This window comes from Myodes glareolus, chromosome 8, assembly GCF_982192425.1.
Source record: "Myodes glareolus chromosome 8, mMyoGla1.1, whole genome shotgun sequence".
Lineage (NCBI taxonomy): Eukaryota > Metazoa > Chordata > Mammalia > Rodentia > Cricetidae > Myodes > Myodes glareolus.
The window spans coordinates 97,911,705-97,923,554 of record NC_142033.1 but is presented as its reverse complement, the minus strand read 5'-3'; the positions used below and the strand labels follow the sequence as shown (position 1 = coordinate 97,923,554).

Sequence of the window (11,850 nt, the reverse complement as noted above, 5' to 3'; positions counted from 1 at the left end):
AACTACCTGACAATCTTTGGCCATTCATTCACCTTAAAAAGTGGGGCATTGAGCCCCTTGACTGAAGAATGGATAAGGAAAATGTGATACATGTACACAATGGAGTACTACACAGCAGAAAAAATAATGACATCTTGAAATTTGTGGGTAAATGGATGGATCTAGAAAACATCATATTGAATGAAGTACCCAGACCCAGAAAGACAAATATCATATGTACTCACTCTTAAGTGGGTTTTAGACACAAAGCAAAAACAAACAAAAATCCCAAAAAAGAAAAACCAAAACAGCCTATAATTCACAATCCCAGAGAACCTAAACAACAAAGAGGACCCTAAGAGAGACATACATGAATCTAATGTACATGGGAAATAGAAAAAGACAAGGTCGCCTCAGTAAATTGGGAACTTGGGGACCATGGGAGAGGGTAGAAGGGGAGGGGAGAGGAAGGAAGGGGAGTGGAAAAAGTATATAGCTCAATAAAACCAATTAAAAGAATAAAAACGTGGAACATTAACTATACAGACCCAGAGAGGTTAGGTAAAGGGGAGAGCTCTAGGGCAGACACATGGACCTCCCTGGAGGGAGAAGCAGAATAAATTTTGTGGGGAGATGGAGGCGGGTGGGGATGGCAGTGGGAAGGATGTGGGGTGGGGTGGTGTAGTGGTGGTGGTGGGTGGAGGAATAGAATGTGAGGAGAGACGTTGGCCTTAGGGAGCATTGAGGGTCTGGAAACCTAGTGCCGTGGGAACTGGAATCTATGAGGGTGACCCTGGTGAGGACTTCTAGCAATAGAAGAGACAGAGTTTCAGCTAGCCTTCTTTTGTAGCCAGTAAGACTTCCATGGTGGGGACTGGGTTACATACTTTGTTGGCTTTGGGAGTCACATGGAGAGACCTAAACAACCCAGGCCGATGCTAGGACAGACGGTCACTCTCTGAAAACTGACAGTGGGGCCCCATTGCCAAGGGAAATATACACACAGCTCGTGGAACATAGAGAGGTTGAGAGCTGGTGCGGGCATGGAGCTCTCACTCCCATGTTCTAGTCTTTTTGGTGTGGAAAGTTACTCTGCAGGCTACAGAAAGAGAAACTTGGACACCAACCCAGCCACAAAACCCTTGGCCTACAATCTGGCCTGACTGCACGATGTACTGGGGCAATGGTGGTACAGAACTTGTGGGCAAGGCCAATCAATGTTTGGTTTAACTTGACGCCTAGCCTGGGAGAAAGAACCCATGCCTGACACTGCTTGGACAGCCAAGAACTGGAGACTGGATAGCCTAGAGACCTAGGGTAGAACCAAACACACACGCATGCACGAACACATGCACACACACACACACACACACACACACACACACACACACACACACTCAATGAAGTGATTCTTAAAAATATTCTGCTAAACGCGTAGACTGATGCCTTGTCCAGTTGTCATCAGAGAAGCAGCGATCACATGGGCTCAGAGAGACTGAGGTGGCAAGCTCAGGGCCCACAAGCATCTGGCCCAAGTTCTCTGCGTATATTTTATGGCTGTTGGCTTGGTGTTTTTGTGGGAATCCTAACAGTGGGCCAGGTGTTTCTCTGACTCTTTTGCTTGTTCTTGAAACTCCTTTCTCCCCGTTGAATTGCCTTGTCCAGCCTCAATATCAATGCTTTTGCCTTATTTTATTGTACTTTGTTTTGTCTTGTTTGGGAGGAGGCCTGCTCTTTCCTGAAGATGAAACAGAGGGGTAGAGGATCTGGGGGAGGGAGGAACTGGGAGGAGTGGAGGGAGGGGAACTGTGGTTGGGATGTATTGTATGAGAGAAGACTATTTGTAATAAAAATTTCAACGAAGAAGAAAAGAAGAAGCCAAATACAGAAAAAAGTAGCTGGGCATTTTTGGTTTTGATCTGACTGTGGTCAGGGAACTCCGAGGCTGCAGGGGTCCCCGAGGACTTGGGAAGGTTGTTTGCAAGTAGCAAACAGGCTGGGCTTCTGACTCTGCTTTCAGTTCTGTTCTGTTTTGTTTTGCATTTCTGACGTTTGAAAGTTCCCTTAGGTTTGAATAATTTCTTTTCTAAATCGTTTAAAAGGGAACAAACTGATTTGAGTGAATTTTCATTCTACAGAGTTGAGGGTCAAACCTGAGGTTTCCTGGGCTCCCATGACGTTTTAATTTTAAAATACGACTGCTACTGCTTACCCTTGATAGTCGCTCTATCACATTTTGATTGTCTTTTAAAAGTATTCATTTGACTGTCTGGTAATTACAATTTCACTTCCATTTCTTCTTTCATTTTTATCAAAATTTCTCATACTCTTGCTGTGTGCCTTCAGATACACATAGTATTGCCGAGTTGGTTTGCCAATCTATATTATCAGCTATGTATTAATTTGTACTTAGACAGCAAGGAAACCTTATTGACCTTTATGTTAAAAGTCCACATCATTCATATAATTAGACAGGCACAACAGGTAATACACTTGGCCATTTTCAGTTGAATCCCTTCACTATTTCCTGTATGTGCTTATGCCTTGCCTCACCTGGACTACAGTGTTACAACCTCACTCTTCAGTAAGAAAGAACCTCCTTATTCTATGTTGGACGAGTGCGTCCCCTTGCAGACATCTAGAAATAAAACAACAAAGAACAATAAAGTGAAGTTTTGTCTCTTAGTCTGGCTAGTGTTTTGGCAGGGAAGTTGCCCTTCTGACTTTTCCTTTATATGGAGATCTAGCTCTGACGTTCAAGGGCATACTGCTGGTGCAGCAGACCTGAGTTTGGCCCTCAGCAGTTCGTGGGGAAGTGTTTTAGCTCATGGTTTCCCCAGGTTTCAGTCCATATTCCCTTACCGTGTAGATTCTGGGTCTGTGGTGGTGGGGAACATCATAGTGGGAGCATGTGTTTGTGCCAGAGTCTGCATACCACATGGCAGGCAGGAGATAGGCGGGGTCAAGGGGATGCCTGCCAGCAGGTGGGAGGGTGGAGTGGGGAACAGAAGTGCAAGAACATGAACTAACTCCAAGGGTCTTTCCCCAGTGAACTATTTCCTCTAGTGAGGCCACACCTGTTAAAGCTCCCAGTACCTCTCCAAATGGTAGCACCTGACACTTTCTTTTCTTAAATGGAAAAGAAACTAAGTAGCCTTCCTTAAGCACGCGGCTCTCTATATTGGTACTGACCACTCCCCCTGAAGCTCCTGTAGCACATTCTTTGTAAATCTTAAATCACTTTTTCTTTGTTCTCTTAAGCCAGTCAACAAAGGTGATGGCACTTCTAAAACTGGTACAACAGGCTTTTATTTAAACTCGAGTCTTAAAAAGGTATTAGGAAATACATTCTTATCAATTCTTTTTAAGAATGAACCATTTTCAAGGGATGCTCAGCGTGCACACATTCCAACCCTCTCTTGAAAAGTGATTTAACATGCCTGCTGGACATTCTCAACTGAACAACATCTATTTCCCACTCTCTGTGGTTGGAATTCAAGTATTAATAAACACTATAGTCTGAAAACAGAAGGATATCTCAAGTCTGGGGCTTAGCTTGCAGTCTTGTGAAAGGAGAATTGTTTCTGGAAGTTTCTTTCTTCTTCCTGTGCCTCTGCTTTGAACTAAGATATGAAAGAAAATAGGAGAGTTGATGTTTGCTCCGAAGTTTAAACAGAGAAAGGGGAGGGTTTGTGTTCTCTCTACCAGCTGATTAGAGTGCCTTAGACCTCAGCGAGGCCGATGACTTCCAGCCCTTCCTAAAAAGTGCAGTTAATGTAACCTTTTCTTAGTTTCTTGTGTAAATGGCCTATAGAACCTGGGAACACACTATATTATCCCTTCCATCACATATTTACTGACTATATATTTTACTGGTGTTTGAAATTAAAGGATGCACACATTAACATATAAACTGCTTTCCAGAGTAGCACTTGCTAGCTGAGGAGAATGGTCCCAACAGTTTCTACATTGAGACTTTCAGTGTTTCCATTTGTAATGGGGCCTCCTTGGCTTGGTGGCCAACAGATGCTTATTTTCGAGATGACTGATATTGCACCACTTTTCTGCTTTACAGCCTATCTTGATTATGTTCTTTAGAAGCTTCTGTGAGATCCCAGCAGTCCTGTCAGAACTGAGGAGCCTACTGTCTCTTTCCTCTTCCATCCTGGTTCGTTTTTCATTGTTACTCCATGGAATTTGCTAGACTTCATGGTGAAAATGGACCTCCAACTTAACTTTGCACGAATGTTCAAGAGCTTTAAGATTTATACAAAAGTGGTACATACTTGGGACGGAAGGAAGAGAGCTTCTTAGATGTTTTATGATAGCCTAGAACTAGAGGCCAAATGTCCAAATTGATGGAAATAAAAGAAGAATGTAGTTAGTTGCTTTTTAATATTTTGGGGACCCACCATCCATCTCCCACATAAATACACATAGAGTCTTATTCTTTCTTATGAATGCCTAGCCTTAGCTTGGCTTGTTTCTAGCTAGCTTTTCTTAACTTAAATTATCCCAACCGTCTTTTGCCTCTAGGCTTTTACTTTTCTCTCTTCCTTCTTTCTTTGTTTCTTTGTTTGTTTCTGTTTCCTCTTCCTTCCTTCCTTCCTTCCTTCCTTTCTTTCTTTCTTTCTTTCTTTCTTTCTTTCTTTCTTTCTTTCTTTCTTTCTGGCTTTGGAGCTGGGTGGCTGGCTCCTGATGTCTTCCTCTTCTCCCATTTTGCTCCTTGATCTTCTCCTCCCAGGTTTTTCCTCCTATTTATTTATTTATTCTGCCTGTCATCCCCACCCCCAATCTTTTCTCCTGCCGTGCTATTGGCCATTCAGTTCTTTATTAGACCAATCAGGTGTTTTAAGCAGGCAAAGTAACACAGCTTTACAGAGTTAAACAAATGCAACATAAAGGAATGCGACACATCTTTGTGTCATTAAACAAATGTTCCACAGCATCAATGAATATAATACATCTTTAACTAATATTCCACAACAGAAGAATTTCAAGCTAAGGATGTTACTAAGAAATGATTTGTCAGACTGGTAGGAAGAGAAAGCAGGAATAAGCCTTGGAATGCTTAGTGATGCTTCAAGGCAAAGGGCATTTTGGGGAAACCATGGGGAGACATCTCAGGGAGTCACTGCCTACCAGGGTGAGTAGTTGTCTTAATAATTATCCTAGGGCTAAGAGTGCTCCCAGGGCTTAGGACTTTACAGTCTTGATTCAGTCTACCAGAATTACCCCAACCCCAAGAGATGCCAGCATCACATAGTATGATGCTGAGTACGAGCTTTGATCTTTTGGACGGTTCTCCTTGCTACTTTGAGTATGACAGTCAACTTTCTGCTGCTGTGGCAAAATACTTAGTAGAAACCAGTTTAACGGAGAAAAAGGCTAGTCAGACACAGTGGATCATAATTATAGTCTCAAGAAGATTGTGAGTTCAAGGCCTGCCTTGGTTCAAGAGTGAGACTGGTTCGAAACAAACAACAAACAAGCAGCGAGAAATAAGAAAGGTTTATCTTGGATTATGGTTCCCAGTGTTTGTGTGTATGCTTAGCTAACTTCATTGCTGCGGGCTTGAGGGGAGACAGAACTTCAAGTCATCAGGAAGGCCAACAGATATGGCTTACCACACAACAGCTGGAAAGTAAAGCGACAGAGGGAGAAGAGACAAGAGAAAAAAGATACATCCTTCAAATGTGGGACCCCAGTGACCTCCTTCTCCAGGCCCTGTCTCCTAATCACCCATTCAGCCACAAATTCACCCGTTGATGAGCTTAGCTCTCTTATGATCCAGTTGTTTCTTAATTGCAGCCATGGCTGGGAACTAAGCTTTCAATACACGGGTTTTCTGGGGACATTTCAGATCTAGACCACAGCACTGAGTCATCTTGGCCTGGATCGTCTGGGACAGGCTTCAAACCCTCATTGTTAGGCCCTTCAAGAAGCTGGGGGGTTATAATTGGGAGGGACAGCACAGATGAGCAGCAGGGACCTGTGTGAGCTTAGCTGACCTCCATGCTTCCATTTTGAGGAGGGCAAATTTAAAACCAAAATGTTCACATAGTTTAAAATTCAGTTTATTTCCATTCTCTCCCAACAAAACAAAACCAACTTCAGAGTTCAGCTTGCTTGTGTTAACACGCTCTGCTCTTTTTCAATGACTCTTTTCCTTTGGTAAATGATTTAGTGCTCTTTGAAATGGTCCAGGGTAAGAATTAAAAGCGAGGTGAGAAGACACACGCAGGAAGGGAAGAGAGGAAACCTGAGGGTGAAACAGTTTGACAACTGACTGCTCCAATACCCAAGGACAAGGCTCAGGCAATCGCTCTTGCGGCAGTCAGACTCGAACCAGGAGTGAACGGACAGGCCTCTGTGTATCTAGAGGAGATGCTGAAGGTTCACTCACTGCTGCTCATGCATCTACAGCCAAGGGCAGAGCCTCAGACTATCGCCTGGAACTAACTAACTTTCGGCGCAGATGCTACAGGAAAGTCATTTGTGTTCCCAGTCATCCGCAAACTGAAGGCAGTGAACCCCAAGTTTCCTTTGAGAAGTTGACGTGAACACCAGTGCTAAGTGGTCACTGACCTTACAGAAGGAGACAAAACCAAAAGTGAAAAACAGTGCAAAATGTTCAAAATCACAGGAAAATCTATTAGCTCAGTTTTATTCGATGCTTTTTTTAAATTAATTTTTATTGAGCTCTACATTTTTCTCTGCTCCCCTCCCTGCTTCTCCTCTCCCCTTCAATCCTCCCACAAGGTCCCCATGCTCCCAATTTACTCAGGAGATCTTGTCTTTTTCTACTTCCCATGTAAGTTAGATCTATGTAAGTCTCTCTTAGTGTCATTATTGTCTAAGTATTTGATGCTTTTGTTCACCTGTGTATGGCAGCTAACAGTTTAAAGGTGATTCTGAATCACCAAGGAAAGGTCAAATTCATTAGCATATCTTGTTTAGACTTGGGGGAGATTTTAACATATTAGAAAGCAGTTCCATCGGACTTGTATTTATCAATATTCAGTTATCTGAAAATATGACCTGTGGGATGCTTTATTAGCTATCAGCAAAGAAAACACTACATATTGAAGGCAGAATGAAATGAGGGGACCTTAGGGAAATGTAGGCCCTCTCTCTCAGCACCAGTAACTCTGCACTGCTGAGCTGACTTGCAACCTCGCTGTAGGGCTGGAGCTGCATCGTGGACACTGCAGGACAAAGCCGGATCGTGCAGACATCCTGTTGTTCTGACTGCTGGCACAGAGCCACCACAAGCTTCAGTGTGGCCCCCAGGGGTGCATACATTAAGGAAGAAACACAAACCATGCTCCAAGATGGCTTATTTAAAATGCAAAGGGTAACAAGAGAGCTACATTCAGGGAAAGCCCAGTTCTCAGAAGCAGGGATGGAATCCCAGATCTTGGTTGAAGTCGCTTGCTCTTGAACTGGTTAGCTAGGGATTGAATTCAGCAGAGAAGTCAGAATGTGGGTTACAAGTGAAGAAAAGCAGTGTTTTTCTTTTAGGTAATAACCGGGCACTTCAGAATATAGTAGCGGGCAGTTACTTATCCAGTTCAATGGTATCATAAAATTAATTTAAAAATACCATGGCTGATTTAAACAGGATTGTAGGCATGTAAGTAGGGCCAGATGCCTGATAAAAGGCAGTTCTATCTACGTTGGTGGTGGTCTCTTTGTAATAAGATATTGGCACATTCGTTATTAAGGAAAAATAAGGATGAATGAATAATACAGAATTCAGTGGAACAATAAATAAATACACTCCTACCATGTATGAAATCTCTTTTGTTTATCTAAGTTGGGAGGTTTGTGGGAAAATTAGACATAAAGGGAAGAAGCCAAAGGTTTAAAAAGAGTTTTTATTTTACTTTGTGAGCCCTTAAGAAAATTTCAGGCATTATAACGAAGTCCTGTTTCCTACCGAGGTGTCTCTTACAGGATGAGTCCTTGACAGAACATGCCTGCATACGAGCATTATTTTACTTTTTAACAGGCCTGAACTGGATTTAAAAAGTTCATGCCTAATTAGCTGTGTAAACAAATTTGGAATTTAGGGAATTTTCTATGTCACAGGGGAATTAAGGCTCCCTCCCTCCCTCCCTTCCTCCCTTCCTCCTTTCCGTGGACGGTCTTGCTCACACCCTCAATCTGAAGTCCGCAGCATCTGAGATGAATACTATCTAGTGGCTGTTTCTCGGAGCTGGCACTGCACAGCCCCAGTAAGCTCCGCTACAGCTTTTGGGTTGAGAAGGGAGGGCGCCGATTCAGAGAAAGTGCTACTGCCCTCAAAGGGCCTGGCACATTTCAGCTGAGGGCAATTGGCTTCTATGGTATTGCCAGGACAAAGCCCGGCTGTTATGTAAGATTCCCGTGCCCACATCCCTGCCAACCTTCAGGATTCTGAAGATGCCTCCCTAGTCAACCGCACAATGGAAGGAGTGGCAGGGACGGTGCCAGCTCAAGGGTTGAGAGAAAAACGGACTAATTGGGTATGGGTATCCACGGCCAGGCAGTACACACCTCAGCATGGGGCAAGAATCCCCTAGAAGCCGTGCAGGCACACGGCAGGTCACCTGCAGGGGCTGCATCTTTTCTGACGGGCACTTAAATGGCAGGCTCATTTGATGCGGTTCCAGGCGCTCCGCTGGGTGTTTTTAATCTGGTGTTTTAATTAATGTTTTTATTGTACTTCAGCCCAGAGGCTGTTTCAACAGACCGGCATATATTTAGATGTCTCTGAATAAATAAATGTCAAACAAAGAAAACTGACTCTGCTGAAATGATGAGGATTGTTTCAGACAGGAAAGATTGGAACTGCCTGCCATTGACCCCTCAACAGCGAGGCTGGTGCAAAGTCCGTTGGGTGTAGTCGAGGCCAGGTGTCAGGTGCTATCCATGGTTGCATAGGCTTAGAAGTTTGCCTCCTAGGTCTTAAGGTGTTTGGAGACACTAGAATTGTGTCTAGTTTGTCATTTACAGAAATTTAGCAAATAAATAGTATGAAACATTTTCTTGAGATGGGTAGATCTCCTTTTGCCAGATGGAAGTGGACATTAGAACGGGTTGGTGTCTCCATCCTCATATTTTTTTTCTTGAACTTTGCCCCTTCCTATAAGAGGAGTGTGCATATCTCTGTAACACTAGTGTGTGTGTGTGTGTGTGTGTGTGTGTGTGTGTGTGTGTTGTTCATTTACCTGGGTGTGGCTCATGGAGGCCAGAAAGTGACATTTAGAATGTCTTCCATGGTCACCCCCCTACCTTGTATTTTTGAGACAGGGTCTCGTACTGAACCTAAAGCGATTGCTCAGTGTAATGACCTCATTTGGGCCTAGCTGGCTTGCTGAGTCCCCAGACTCATCCTATCCCAGTCTCCAGTGCTGGGCTTATACGTGTCTGCTAGAACCGGCTTTTTATGTGGTGCTAAGACCTCAAACTCAGGTCCTCATGATTGTAAGCTCTTCCCCCAGCTTGGCAGGAGCACTGGTGAGTGAATTTAACCCGAGTTAACGGATATTGAGCACCTCTTCCCTCCAGCAAGGCTAGACTGTATAGAGATGGGGTATTTATAAGCATTGGGAAATACAGCTGTGAGACACATACCTTGCTTTTGAACATGAGCTGAATTTGGAGCAGATGAAAACATGTTTTTCGTGCCAGGGTTGACAGCTTGTGAAGTGCCCCAGCGCTGATATGTTTTGAGGCCTGAAAAGCTTGTAAAAGTTACTCAAGGTCTGTGAAGGCCAGAGGGTCAGCAAATTGCTTGGTGGTAGTAAAGGAGGCCTGGTCCCAGGCAGATGAATGAAGTTCTGGAATCAGTTGTCTTTCCTTAACAGGGGCAACTATTTACTTATTGATTTATTCCCTGTTCTCCATTTCAACTTCAAAGAGCCCTATATGAGCTGTTCCTGGCTTACTGATTATGGCCTTAAAACACCACTGATACCTGGGCCACATACCAAAATCAATGAAAAGTGAAGGGGTGGCTGAATGCTCCACCTGAGGTTGAAGCCAAGGTAGTGTGTGATCACCTCCAGTACTCCTCTATCTGCAAATGAGCATGTTCATTCATGCGAAAGGGCCTGCTTATGTGACACCGGTTCCTTGGTTTCAAGTTGCCACTGGATTTTAAAGACAAACTCTAGGATTAACCACAGCATTTGTATTTTAAAAAAAGAATAAGAAAAATTATCATACTAAAGCACATGATGATTTTAGGCCATGACATGGTTTCAGAAACAACATGTGAAAATCATGTAAATAAACTGCAATAAGTATATTTCATAAGGCACAGGATTCTTTTAAAATCAAAGTCGTGGCTCTCTGCTCCTCCCTGTTCTAGAGACAGCCGCTTCTTTTCGCACAGTGCCAGCCTTGTTCCAGAGACACGATGGTGAAGGTCGGAGTGAACGGATTTGGCCGTATTGGACGCCTGGTTACCAGGGCTGCCTTCACTTCTGGCAAAGTGGACGTTGTTGCCATCAATGACCCCTTCATCGACCTCAACTACATGGTCTACATGTTCCAGTATGACTCCACCCATGGCAAGTTCAAAGGCACAGTTAAGGCTGAGAATGGGAAGCTTGTCATCAACGGGAAGGCCATCACCATCTTCCAGGAGCGAGATCCCGCCAACATCAAATGGGGTGATGCCGGTGCCGAGTATGTTGTGGAATCGACCGGTGTCTTCACCACCATGGAGAAGGCTGGGGCCCACTTGAAGGGTGGGGCCAAAAGGGTCATCATCTCCGCCCCTTCTGCGGATGCCCCCATGTTTTTGATGGGTGTGAACCATGACAAGTATGACAATTCCCTCAAGATTGTCAGCAATGCTTCCTGCACCACCAACTGCTTAGTCCCCTTGGCCAAGGTCATCCATGACAACTTTGGCATCGTGGAAGGTCTCATGACCACAGTCCATGCCATCACGGCCACCCAGAAGACTGTGGACGGCCCCTCTGGGAAGCTGTGGCAAGACAGCCGTGGTGCTGCCCAGAACATCATCCCTGCATCCACTGGCGCTGCCAAGGCTGTGGGCAAAGTCATCCCAGAGCTGAACGGGAAGCTCACGGGCATGGCCTTCCGTGTTCCTACCCCCAACGTGTCCGTCGTGGATCTGACATGCCGCCTGGAGAAAGCTGCCAAGTATGACGACATCAAGAAGGTGGTGAAGCAGGCATCCGAGGGCCCACTAAAGGGCATCCTGGGCTACACTGAGGACCAGGTTGTCTCCTGCGACTTTAACAGTGACTCCCACTCTTCCACCTTTGATGCTGGGGCTGGCATTGCTCTCAATGACAACTTTGTAAAGCTCATTTCCTGGTACGACAATGAGTTCGGCTACAGCAACAGAGTGGTGGACCTCATGGCCTACATGGCCTCCAAGGAGTAAGAAGCCCGCCCTGGACCACCCACCCCAGCAAGGACACAGCAAGAGAGAGGTCCTCGGCTGCTGAGCAGTCCCTGTCCTAACTCAACCCTTGACACTGAGCTCTCCCTCACAGTTTCCATCCCAGACCCCCAGATAGCAGGAGGGGCTTAGGGAGCCCTACTCTCTTGAATACCATCAATAAAGTTCACTGCATCCCCCCCCCAAAAAAAATCAAAGTCGTGGGGCTGGAGAGATGGCCCATGGGTTAGGAAAGTTTTCTGCTCTTGTAGAGGGCCTGGGTTCTGTCCCCAGTTTCCATATGTGATGGTTCACAACAACTGCTTGTAACTCTAGTTCCAGGGCACCCCAAATCCTTTACTAGCTTCTGTAGGCACCCACACACAAGTGGGGCACAAAAAGTAATACACAGAAATACATCTTTAAAATTAAAACATTGCAAAAATAAAAAAAAATCAAAATGG

At 44.7% G+C, this 11,850-nt stretch overlaps 1 pseudogene; it reads left to right on the top strand.

Moving 5' to 3' along the window:
- The first annotated feature begins 10,340 nt into the window (after nucleotides 1-10,340).
- On the top strand, nucleotides 10,341-11,585 carry LOC125395854 (glyceraldehyde-3-phosphate dehydrogenase pseudogene; annotated as a pseudogene).
- The last annotated feature ends 265 nt before the right edge of the window (nucleotides 11,586-11,850 follow it).